We start from the raw sequence: 12,051 nt of genomic DNA, 5'->3' as shown, positions 1-12,051 counted from the left end.
TACGGTGCAAGGGCCCAGGTCCTGCGGAGGCGTACAACTACCAGAAAGGGTCTGCTTTTCTCATCAGCGCCACAGTTCAGCTTGCTAGCATAGGGCTTCTTGACTACCTCTTGCCTTGCTAGAGGCAAAAAAAAAACCCTTGGCACAAAACATCAATTGCTATGGCACGCTTAGAAGGAGAGTCTCCAAGTGGCCCTGCTTTTTCACAAAGACACTTCAGAAGATGTTTGAAAGGCTTTTGCAGCAGCAGGCTCGTTGGTCTAGGGGTATGATTCTCGCTTTGGGTGTGAGAGGTCCCGGGTTCAAATCCCGGACGAGCCCGTGCCTTCATAGGTTCGATCTGTTTTTAAACAGGAGTATTTCTGCTTTCCACTCTTGTAAGATGCCATGGTGGAATGCATTGCATGCTTTCTACTGGTGTCGAGGCAGTTCGGCATGATGAAGGAGTGCGGGATTTCTTTCTAACTGCTTTTTTGTGTTGGAGCAGCACTTCTCGTTGGAACATGAAATGCACAGTGCTTCTCCAAAGTAATTGCAGGGCTGGTTTTGAAATCACCTCTTGGAATGAAAGTGATCCCAGTTCCTTTCTTCCAAAGGAAGAGATCCTGTCAGAAAGGCTCAGCTTTGAGCGTCATGAATATTGTCCCTTAGTCCTTGCATTCCAGTCCAAAGCATAGCCACATAAAGAAAGCAGGTGTGTCTGTTTCCAGTGCAGTGGTTCCAGTCCAATGCATAGCCACATGAAGCAAATAAGCAGGCATGTCTGTTTCTGTAGTGTAGTGGTTATCACGTTCACCTTACACGCGAAAGGTCCCTGGTTCGAGGCCAGGCAGAAACAGCAAGTTGCTGTGCTTTATCACATTATTTGCATTTACCACCTCACCTGACAGGTAAATTGAAATTAAAGAGGCTGTGTCTATCCCTCACCATCGTGAGGTACTACGCTCCAAGGGCATCGGTCTCAACTCACCAAGAGAAGACGATACACCTTACGGCAGTCAGTTGCTCCCTTTTTGACCTTTCCATTGAAGCCTGGGCCTACTGTGGTCAAGCCAGCCAAGGAAGGAAGGTATGAGAGCGAAAATGGCTTTCCTACCTTCACCAAGAACATACACCTTGAGCAAAGAAAGGGCCAGACTTACAAGGCCCTATCGCCACCGGCACATCATCTTTAGTGACGCCCCGGTGGCACTATGTACTGTGCCGTATTTACAAGACGCCGTTCAACCACGTTTTGTGGCTTAACACCACCTTGTAAATACGGCCCCTTCACACGCAGCCCTTTCCCTGGAAGGGGCGTGCAATGGGCGTTGCTCTGGGTGGGCCACTGCAACACCATAGCATTTTGATGCTGCTCCAGTTTTACGAGTTTTTGTAAATCTGTGGCAGCGCCAAAATCCAAGCGCCATACAATGGGTGTCGTTATAGTGGAGAAACGAGCAGAAATGTTTTCATTTCTCCTCATTTTTGCTCTTTCTATGTGTGCTGCACGAACATATCGCCACTGAAGATTTCTGTTGTGCAGGAAGGTGTGCCTTCCTGAACAAAAACAATTTCCCCCTCCACGCAGCCATCCTTGTACCATGGCGCAAGGATGGCTGCGTTGGTGCTCGGCAGCTAATTTAGAGCTGGCGCAGAGGGAAGCACAGGGGTGCGCTGTATTCTACTAAATACGGCGCTTCCCTGCATTTTGAAAATGACTGAGTGCGAGGCTGCCAAATTTGGCAGAGCGTCTCACTCAGTCATCCTCTTGTAATTATGGGCCAAAAGGTCTAAAGGATAGAGGCGTTTTATGTCATGTTCGATGACGACCATGGAAATGACTCTAGTCATATTGCAGAAGAGAGAACCATGTGCATTTTCTTGCCTTGCGATGTATTCGCCCACTCTCTGCCCTCAACCCTAGGAGCAGGGTCTGAGCAGTGGTGCTTCTGTGCCCTCGCTCGTTGGTGTCCGGGTCCAAATCCCCAACACACCCTTTTTAGCAGAAAACACACAAATTTTACTCAAAATACACAAAGCTTGAAGATTCCTCATTCCACTCAAAGCATTGTTGTGCAAAATATTTTTAGCCTCAGGAGAAAAAAAAGGATCACCATGCCTTGGCTTCCTTCCTGCTTGCTTTCAGTGTGCTCTGTGTGATGCTTTCACAGGCTCTGGTTTCAGGCATTTAGGCATCAGATATTTGTCTCTACCCGCAGCTGTGACTTTTCAGTACATCTGAGTGTACGCTTGCTGGCTGACAACGCTGCAATTTTCACACTTACTCCTCGCTTTGCGAGCAACTGCTGATCAAGTATAGAGGCAATCGGGCAAACATATGAGGGGAATTTTGCTCCTTCAGTCAAGCCCTCATGCTTGTTTCTGTAGTGTAGTGGTTATCACGTTCGCCTAACACGCGAAAGGTCCCCGGTTCGAGACCGGGCAGAAACAATGGGCAGTGTCTGCTTTTGTGTTTGCTCCCTAAAAGCTTAGTCTCACTCAGGGATGGCCTTTAAAAACTTGTGACCTGTGTAAAACTTGTATTACTATTGCAGGCCGGTAAAAAGTTATCTGCATCTTTGCGTAGTCGTGCATGTGCCTGGTTTCTTATTCTGTTTTTTACTTTTTTTTTTCTTGGCCATGTTATATTGTGGGGCCTTTAAACCTGTCACCTTGATAGGAACATTGCAAGCGGCAGCATCGACAAGTGCAGACTGAGGAGTCAGACCTAAACACAGACTCAGCTGTCAGGATGGCCGAGTGGTCTAAGGCGGCAGCCTCAAGAGAGCTTGATCTTCAGTTAAGCTAAGCATCCTGGTTTGCTCATGTAGTTGTGGGTTCATATCGCACTTCTGATAGGTCTATTTTCTGCCCTTAAATCTTCCTCTGCTTGCACAGCCAGCTCCCCACAACACTATCTTTGCAAGCTGCTGTAGCATATGAAAAGAAATCCACCAACCCTCCGGCTGGGCCCTCAATCAGCATTCCATGTATTTCTGGAAGGGGCATCTCAGTCACGCCTTCTGTTAGAGCTGCACCTTATCACTGTAACTACCATGCTGGTTTCTACTTAAGCAGTTGATTCCATCGTTTGAAGTGAGGCTCTCCTGCCACTTTTGGGCAGAGAAGGCACTGCCCCTGCAACAACAACAGGCAGACAAGCTCAACCTGGGTTTCCTGGTTAGGTGGGCGGAGCAGAATGGCAATGGTCCCTCCTTGTGACTTGAAATTAACATGAAGAAGACAGAGAGGCAGCTGGGAGTAGGCAGTACCCATGCACCCCTGAACACTGTCTTGCGATTTTCACCCAATTCTGAAATGAGTCGGGAGGAAAGGAGGTGATTTTCCTATCGAAGGCCATTCTGGGAATTCAGCCACCCCGCGTCTCCCAGGTGAGTGTTTCAGGCCTGTGAGGCACTCATATAAATCTCGCCTGATCGAGCACTGAGCGAGCAATTGTGCTTGAATACAAGAGGCATGCTCCTCTGGCTCAGGCGCAAGAGATGGCAGGCCCTTCAGTGCTTCTGGTCTGGAAGTCTACGGTGCAAGGGCCCAGGTCCTGCGGAGGCGTACAACTACCAGAAAGGGTCTGCTTTTCTCATCAGCGCCACAGTTCAGCTTGCTAGCATAGGGCTTCTTGACTACCTCTTGCCTTGCTAGAGGCAAAAAAAAAACCCTTGGCACAAAACATCAATTGCTATGGCACGCTTAGAAGGAGAGTCTCCAAGTGGCCCTGCTTTTTCACAAAGACACTTCAGAAGATGTTTGAAAGGCTTTTGCAGCAGCAGGCTAGTTGGTCTAGGGGTATGATTCTCGCTTTGGGTGTGAGAGGTCCCGGGTTCAAATCCCGGACGAGCCCGTGCCTTCATAGGTTCGATCTGTTTTTAAACAGGAGTATTTCTGCTTTCCACTCTTGTAAGATGCCATGGTGGAATGCATTGCATGCTTTCTACTGGTGTCGAGGCAGTTCGGCATGATGAAGGAGTGCGGGATTTCTTTCTAACTGCTTTTTTGTGTTGGAGCAGCACTTCTCGTTGGAACATGAAATGCACAGTGCTTCTCCAAAGTAATTGCAGAGCTGGTTTTGAAATCACCTCTTGGAATGAAAGTGATCCCAGTTCCTTTCTTCCAAAGGAAGAGATCCTGTCAGAAAGGCTCAGCTTTGAGCGTCATGAATATTGTCCCTTAGTCCTTGCATTCCAGTCCAAAGCATAGCCACATAAAGAAAGCAGGTGTGTCTGTTTCCAGTGCAGTGGTTCCAGTCCAATGCATAGCCACATGAAGCAAATAAGCAGGCATGTCTGTTTCTGTAGTGTAGTGGTTATCACGTTCGCCTTACACGCGAAAGGTCCCTGGTTCGAGGCCAGGCAGAAACAGCAAGTTGCTGTGCTTTATCACATTATTTGCATTTACCACCTCACCTGACAGGTAAATTGAAATTAAAGAGGCTGTGTCTATCCCTCACCATCGTGAGGTACTACGCTCCAAGGGCATCGGTCTCAACTCACCAAGAGAAGACGATACACCTTACGGCAGTCAGTTGCTCCCTTTTTGACCTTTCCATTGAAGCCTGGGCCTACTGTGGTCAAGCCAGCCAAGGAAGGAAGGTATGAGAGCGAAAATGGCTTTCCTACCTTCACCAAGAACATACACCTTGAGCAAAGAAAGGGCCAGACTTACAAGGCCCTATCGCCACCGGCACATCATCTTTAGTGACGCCCCGGTGGCACTATGTACTGTGCCGTATTTACAAGACGCCGTTCAACCACGTTTTGTGGCTTAACACCACCTTGTAAATACGGCCCCTTCACACGCAGCCCTTTCCCTGGAAGGGGCGTGCAATGGGCGTTGCTCTGGGTGGGCCACTGCAACACCATAGCATTTTGATGCTGCTCCAGTTTTACGAGTTTTTGTAAATCTGTGGCAGCGCCAAAATCCAAGCGCCATACAATGGGTGTCGTTATAGTGGAGAAACGAGCAGAAATGTTTTCATTTCTCCTCATTTTTGCTCTTTCTATGTGTGCTGCACGAACATATCGCCACTGAAGATTTCTGTTGTGCAGGAAGGTGTGCCTTCCTGAACAAAAACAATTTCCCCCTCCACGCAGCCATCCTTGTACCATGGCGCAAGGATGGCTGCGTTGGTGCTCGGCAGCTAATTTAGAGCTGGCGCAGAGGGAAGCACAGGGGTGCGCTGTATTCTACTAAATACGGCGCTTCCCTGCATTTTGAAAATGACTGAGTGCGAGGCTGCCAAATTTGGCAGAGCGTCTCACTCAGTCATCCTCTTGTAATTATGGGCCAAAAGGTCTAAAGGATAGAGGCGTTTTATGTCATGTTCGATGACGACCATGGAAATGACTCTAGTCATATTGCAGAAGAGAGAACCATGTGCATTTTCTTGCCTTGCGATGTATTCGCCCACTCTCTGCCCTCAACCCTAGGAGCAGGGTCTGAGCAGTGGTGCTTCTGTGCCCTCGCTCGTTGGTGTCCGGGTCCAAATCCCCAACACACCCTTTTTAGCAGAAAACACACAAATTTTACTCAAAATACACAAAGCTTGAAGATTCCTCATTCCACTCAAAGCATTGTTGTGCAAAATATTTTTAGCCTCAGGAGAAAAAAAGGATCACCATGCCTTGGCTTCCTTCCTGCTTGCTTTCAGTGTGCTCTGTGTGATGCTTTCACAGGCTCTGGTTTCAGGCATTTAGGCATCAGATATTTGTCTCTACCCGCAGCTGTGACTTTTCAGTACATCTGAGTGTACGCTTGCTGGCTGACAACGCTGCAATTTTCACACTTACTCCTCGCTTTGCGAGCAACTGCTGATCAAGTATAGAGGCAATCGGGCAAACATATGAGGGGAATTTTGCTCCTTCAGTCAAGCCCTCATGCTTGTTTCTGTAGTGTAGTGGTTATCACGTTCGCCTAACACGCGAAAGGTCCCCGGGTCGAGACCGGGCAGAAACAATGGGCAGTGTCTGCTTTTGTGTTTGCTCCCTAAAAGCTTAGTCTCACTCAGGGATGGCCTTTAAAAACTTGTGACCTGTGTAAAACTTGTATTACTATTGCAGGCCGGTAAAAAGTTATCTGCATCTTTGCGTAGTCGTGCATGTGCCTGGTTTCTTATTCTGTTTTTTACTTTTTTTTTTCTTGGCCATGTTATATTGTGGGGCCTTTAAACCTGTCACCTTGATAGGAACATTGCAAGCGGCAGCATCGACAAGTGCAGACTGAGGAGTCAGACCTAAACACAGACTCAGCTGTCAGGATGGCCGAGTGGTCTAAGGCGGCAGCCTCAAGAGAGCTTGATCTTCAGTTAAGCTAAGCATCCTGGTTTGCTCATGTAGTTGTGGGTTCATATCGCACTTCTGATAGGTCTATTTTCTGCCCTTAAATCTTCCTCTGCTTGCACAGCCAGCTCCCCACAACACTATCTTTGCAAGCTGCTGTAGCATATGAAAAGAAATCCACCAACCCTCCGGCTGGGCCCTCAATCAGCATTCCATGTATTTCTGGAAGGGGCATCTCAGTCACGCCTTCTGTTAGAGCTGCACCTTATCACTGTAACTACCATGCTGGTTTCTACTTAAGCAGTTGATTCCATCGTTTGAAGTGAGGCTCTCCTGCCACTTTTGGGCAGAGAAGGCACTGCCCCTGCAACAACAACAGGCAGACAAGCTCAACCTGGGTTTCCTGGTTAGGTGGGCGGAGCAGAATGGCAATGGTCCCTCCTTGTGACTTGAAATTAACATGAAGAAGACAGAGAGGCAGCTGGGAGTAGGCAGTACCCATGCACCCCTGAACACTGTCTTGCGATTTTCACCCAATTCTGAAATGAGTCGGGAGGAAAGGAGGTGATTTTCCTATCGAAGGCCATTCTGGGAATTCAGCCACCCCGCGTCTCCCAGGTGAGTGTTTCAGGCCTGTGAGGCACTCATATAAATCTCGCCTGATCGAGCACTGAGCGAGCAATTGTGCTTGAATACAAGAGGCATGCTCCTCTGGCTCAGGCGCAAGAGATGGCAGGCCCTTCAGTGCTTCTGGTCTGGAAGTCTACGGTGCAAGGGCCCAGGTCCTGCGGAGGCGTACAACTACCAGAAAGGGTCTGCTTTTCTCATCAGCGCCACAGTTCAGCTTGCTAGCATAGGGCTTCTTGACTACCTCTTGCCTTGCTAGAGGCAAAAAAAAAACCCTTGGCACAAAACATCAATTGCTATGGCACGCTTAGAAGGAGAGTCTCCAAGTGGCCCTGCTTTTTCACAAAGACACTTCAGAAGATGTTTGAAAGGCTTTTGCAGCAGCAGGCTCGTTGGTCTAGGGGTATGATTCTCGCTTTGGGTGTGAGAGGTCCCGGGTTCAAATCCCGGACGAGCCCGTGCCTTCATAGGTTCGATCTGTTTTTAAACAGGAGTATTTCTGCTTTCCACTCTTGTAAGATGCCATGGTGGAATGCATTGCATGCTTTCTACTGGTGTCGAGGCAGTTCGGCATGATGAAGGAGTGCGGGATTTCTTTCTAACTGCTTTTTTGTGTTGGAGCAGCACTTCTCGTTGGAACATGAAATGCACAGTGCTTCTCCAAAGTAATTGCAGGGCTGGTTTTGAAATCACCTCTTGGAATGAAAGTGATCCCAGTTCCTTTCTTCCAAAGGAAGAGATCCTGTCAGAAAGGCTCAGCTTTGAGCGTCATGAATATTGTCCCTTAGTCCTTGCATTCCAGTCCAAAGCATAGCCACATAAAGAAAGCAGGTGTGTCTGTTTCCAGTGCAGTGGTTCCAGTCCAATGCATAGCCACATGAAGCAAGTAAGCAGGCATGTCTGTTTCTGTAGTGTAGTGGTTATCACGTTCGCCTTACACGCGAAAGGTCCCTGGTTCGAGGCCAGGCAGAAACAGCAAGTTGCTGTGCTTTATCACATTATTTGCATTTACCACCTCACCTGACAGGTAAATTGAAATTAAAGAGGCTGTGTCTATCCCTCACCATCGTGAGGTACTACGCTCCAAGGGCATCGGTCTCAACTCACCAAGAGAAGACGATACACCTTACGGCAGTCAGTTGCTCCCTTTTTGACCTTTCCATTGAAGCCTGGGCCTACTGTGGTCAAGCCAGCCAAGGAAGGAAGGTATGAGAGCGAAAATGGCTTTCCTACCTTCACCAAGAACATACACCTTGAGCAAAGAAAGGGCCAGACTTACAAGGCCCTATCGCCACCGGCACATCATCTTTAGTGACGCCCCGGTGGCACTATGTACTGTGCCGTATTTACAAGACGCCGTTCAACCACGTTTTGTGGCTTAACACCACCTTGTAAATACGGCCCCTTCACACGCAGCCCTTTCCCTGGAAGGGGCGTGCAATGGGCGTTGCTCTGGGTGGGCCACTGCAACACCATAGCATTTTGATGCTGCTCCAGTTTTACGAGTTTTTGTAAATCTGTGGCAGCGCCAAAAACTAAGCGCCATACAATGGGTGTCGTTATAGTGGAGAAACGAGCAGAAATGTTTTCATTTCTCCTCATTTTTGCTCTTTCTATGTGTGCTGCACGAACATATCGCCACTGAAGATTTCTGTTGTGCAGGAAGGTGTGCCTTCCTGAACAAAAACAATTTCCCCCTCCACGCAGCCATCCTTGTACCATGGCGCAAGGATGGCTGCGTTGGTGCTCGGCAGCTAATTTAGAGCTGGCGCAGAGGGAAGCACAGGGGTGCGCTGTATTCTACTAAATACGGCGCTTCCCTGCATTTTGAAAATGACTGAGTGCGAGGCTGCCAAATTTGGCAGAGCGTCTCACTCAGTCATCCTCTTGTAATTATGGGCCAAAAGGTCTAAAGGATAGAGGCGTTTTATGTCATGTTCGATGACGACCATGGAAATGACTCTAGTCATATTGCAGAAGAGAGAACCATGTGCATTTTCTTGCCTTGCGATGTATTCGCCCACTCTCTGCCCTCAACCCTAGGAGCAGGGTCTGAGCAGTGGTGCTTCTGTGCCCTCGCTCGTTGGTGTCCGGGTCCAAATCCCCAACACACCCTTTTTAGCAGAAAACACACAAATTTTACTCAAAATACACAAAGCTTGAAGATTCCTCATTCCACTCAAAGCATTGTTGTGCAAAATATTTTTAGCCTCAGGAGAAAAAAAGGATCACCATGCCTTGGCTTCCTTCCTGCTTGCTTTCAGTGTGCTCTGTGTGATGCTTTCACAGGCTCTGGTTTCAGGCATTTAGGCATCAGATATTTGTCTCTACCCGCAGCTGTGACTTTTCAGTACATCTGAGTGTACGCTTGCTGGCTGACAACGCTGCAATTTTCACACTTACTCCTCGCTTTGCGAGCAACTGCTGATCAAGTATAGAGGCAATCGGGCAAACATATGAGGGGAATTTTGCTCCTTCAGTCAAGCCCTCATGCTTGTTTCTGTAGTGTAGTGGTTATCACGTTCGCCTAACACGCGAAAGGTCCCCGGGTCGAGACCGGGCAGAAACAATGGGCAGTGTCTGCTTTTGTGTTTGCTCCCTAAAAGCTTAGTCTCACTCAGGGATGGCCTTTAAAAACTTGTGACCTGTGTAAAACTTGTATTACTATTGCAGGCCGGTAAAAAGTTATCTGCATCTTTGCGTAGTCGTGCATGTGCCTGGTTTCTTATTCTGTTTTTTACTTTTTTTTTTCTTGGCCATGTTATATTGTGGGGCCTTTAAACCTGTCACCTTGATAGGAACATTGCAAGCGGCAGTATCGACAAGTGCAGACTGAGGAGTCAGACCTAAACACAGACTCAGCTGTCAGGATGGCCGAGTGGTCTAAGGCGGCAGCCTCAAGAGAGCTTGATCTTCAGTTAAGCTAAGCATCCTGGTTTGCTCATGTAGTTGTGGGTTCATATCGCACTTCTGATAGGTCTATTTTCTGCCCTTAAATCTTCCTCTGCTTGCACAGCCAGCTCCCCACAACACTATCTTTGCAAGCTGCTGTAGCATATGAAAAGAAATCCACCAACCCTCCGGCTGGGCCCTCAATCAGCATTCCATGTATTTCTGGAAGGGGCATCTCAGTCACGCCTTCTGTTAGAGCTGCACCTTATCACTGTAACTACCATGCTGGTTTCTACTTAAGCAGTTGATTCCATCGTTTGAAGTGAGGCTCTCCTGCCACTTTTGGGCAGAGAAGGCACTGCCCCTGCAACAACAACAGGCAGACAAGCTCAACCTGGGTTTCCTGGTTAGGTGGGCGGAGCAGAATGGCAATGGTCCCTCCTTGTGACTTGAAATTAACATGAAGAAGACAGAGAGGCAGCTGGGAGTAGGCAGTACCCATGCACCCCTGAACACTGTCTTGCGATTTTCACCCAATTCTGAAATGAGTCGGGAGGAAAGGAGGTGATTTTCCTATCGAAGGCCATTCTGGGAATTCAGCCACCCCGCGTCTCCCAGGTGAGTGTTTCAGGCCTGTGAGGCACTCATATAAATCTCGCCTGATCGAGCACTGAGCGAGCAATTGTGCTTGAATACAAGAGGCATGCTCCTCTGGCTCAGGCGCAAGAGATGGCAGGCCCTTCAGTGCTTCTGGTCTGGAAGTCTACGGTGCAAGGGCCCAGGTCCTGCGGAGGCGTACAACTACCAGAAAGGGTCTGCTTTTCTCATCAGCGCCACAGTTCAGCTTGCTAGCATAGGGCTTCTTGACTACCTCTTGCCTTGCTAGAGGCAAAAAAAAAACCCTTGGCACAAAACATCAATTGCTATGGCACGCTTAGAAGGAGAGTCTCCAAGTGGCCCTGCTTTTTCACAAAGACACTTCAGAAGATGTTTGAAAGGCTTTTGCAGCAGCAGGCTAGTTGGTCTAGGGGTATGATTCTCGCTTTGGGTGTGAGAGGTCCCGGGTTCAAATCCCGGACGAGCCCGTGCCTTCATAGGTTCGATCTGTTTTTAAACAGGAGTATTTCTGCTTTCCACTCTTGTAAGATGCCATGGTGGAATGCATTGCATGCTTTCTACTGGTGTCGAGGCAGTTCGGCATGATGAAGGAGTGCGGGATTTCTTTCTAACTGCTTTTTTGTGTTGGAGCAGCACTTCTCGTTGGAACATGAAATGCACAGTGCTTCTCCAAAGTAATTGCAGAGCTGGTTTTGAAATCACCTCTTGGAATGAAAGTGATCCCAGTTCCTTTCTTCCAAAGGAAGAGATTCTGTCAGAAAGGCTCAGCTTTGAGCGTCATGAATATTGTCCCTTAGTCCTTGCATTCCAGTCCAAAGCATAGCCACATAAAGAAAGCAGGTGTGTCTGTTTCCAGTGCAGTGGTTCCAGTCCAATGCATAGCCACATGAAGCAAATAAGCAGGCATGTCTGTTTCTGTAGTGTAGTGGTTATCACGTTCGCCTTACACGCGAAAGGTCCCTGGTTCGAGGCCAGGCAGAAACAGCAAGTTGCTGTGCTTTATCACATTATTTGCATTTACCACCTCACCTGACAGGTAAATTGAAATTAAAGAGGCTGTGTCTATCCCTCACCATCGTGAGGTACTACGCTCCAAGGGCATCGGTCTCAACTCACCAAGAGAAGACGATACACCTTACGGCAGTCAGTTGCTCCCTTTTTGACCTTTCCATTGAAGCCTGGGCCTACTGTGGTCAAGCCAGCCAAGGAAGGAAGGTATGAGAGCGAAAATGGCTTTCCTACCTTCACCAAGAACATACACCTTGAGCAAAGAAAGGGCCAGACTTACAAGGCCCTATCGCCACCGGCACATCATCTTTAGTGACGCCCCGGTGGCACTATGTACTGTGCCGTATTTACAAGACGCCGTTCAACCACGTTTTGTGGCTTAACACCACCTTGTAAATACGGCCCCTTCACACGCAGCCCTTTCCCTGGAAGGGGCGTGCAATGGGCGTTGCTCTGGGTGGGCCACTGCAACACCATAGCATTTTGATGCTGCTCCAGTTTTACGAGTTTTTGTAAATCTGTGGCAGCGCCAAAATCCAAGCGCCATACAATGGGTGTCGTTATAGTGGAGAAACGAGCAGAAATGTTTTCATTTCTCCTCATTTTTGCTCTTTCTATGTGTGCTGCACGA

The 12,051-nt window shown here is 48.3% G+C and overlaps 9 non-coding genes across 9 annotated transcripts; all 9 read left to right on the top strand.

The window, feature by feature from the left end:
- Positions 1 to 249: 249 nt before the first annotated feature.
- On the top strand, positions 250 to 321 carry TRNAP-UGG (transfer RNA proline (anticodon UGG)). The gene has a single exon. It is a non-coding gene; the product is annotated as a tRNA-Pro (tRNA).
- A 444-nt stretch (positions 322 to 765) lies between these two features.
- On the top strand, positions 766 to 838 carry TRNAV-UAC (transfer RNA valine (anticodon UAC)). The gene has a single exon. It is a non-coding gene; the product is annotated as a tRNA-Val (tRNA).
- Positions 839 to 2,360: 1,522 nt separating this feature from the next.
- TRNAV-AAC (transfer RNA valine (anticodon AAC)) lies at positions 2,361 to 2,433 on the top strand. The gene has a single exon. It is a non-coding gene; the product is annotated as a tRNA-Val (tRNA).
- Positions 2,434 to 4,285: 1,852 nt separating this feature from the next.
- TRNAV-UAC (transfer RNA valine (anticodon UAC)) lies at positions 4,286 to 4,358 on the top strand. Its single transcript has one exon. It is a non-coding gene; the product is annotated as a tRNA-Val (tRNA).
- A 1,521-nt stretch (positions 4,359 to 5,879) lies between these two features.
- Positions 5,880 to 5,952, top strand: TRNAV-AAC (transfer RNA valine (anticodon AAC)). Its single transcript has one exon. It is a non-coding gene; the product is annotated as a tRNA-Val (tRNA).
- Positions 5,953 to 7,288: 1,336 nt separating this feature from the next.
- On the top strand, positions 7,289 to 7,360 carry TRNAP-UGG (transfer RNA proline (anticodon UGG)). The gene has a single exon. It is a non-coding gene; the product is annotated as a tRNA-Pro (tRNA).
- Positions 7,361 to 7,804: 444 nt separating this feature from the next.
- TRNAV-UAC (transfer RNA valine (anticodon UAC)) lies at positions 7,805 to 7,877 on the top strand. The gene has a single exon. It is a non-coding gene; the product is annotated as a tRNA-Val (tRNA).
- A 1,521-nt stretch (positions 7,878 to 9,398) lies between these two features.
- Positions 9,399 to 9,471, top strand: TRNAV-AAC (transfer RNA valine (anticodon AAC)). The gene has a single exon. It is a non-coding gene; the product is annotated as a tRNA-Val (tRNA).
- Positions 9,472 to 11,323: 1,852 nt separating this feature from the next.
- TRNAV-UAC (transfer RNA valine (anticodon UAC)) lies at positions 11,324 to 11,396 on the top strand. Its single transcript has one exon. It is a non-coding gene; the product is annotated as a tRNA-Val (tRNA).
- The last annotated feature ends 655 nt before the right edge of the window (positions 11,397 to 12,051 follow it).

Source organism: Pleurodeles waltl, chromosome 10 (genome assembly GCF_031143425.1).
Source record: "Pleurodeles waltl isolate 20211129_DDA chromosome 10, aPleWal1.hap1.20221129, whole genome shotgun sequence".
In the NCBI taxonomy this organism is placed as follows: domain Eukaryota; kingdom Metazoa; phylum Chordata; class Amphibia; order Caudata; family Salamandridae; genus Pleurodeles; species Pleurodeles waltl.
The sequence above is the reverse complement of the archived record's forward strand: the minus strand, read 5'-3'. Positions and strand labels throughout refer to the sequence as shown.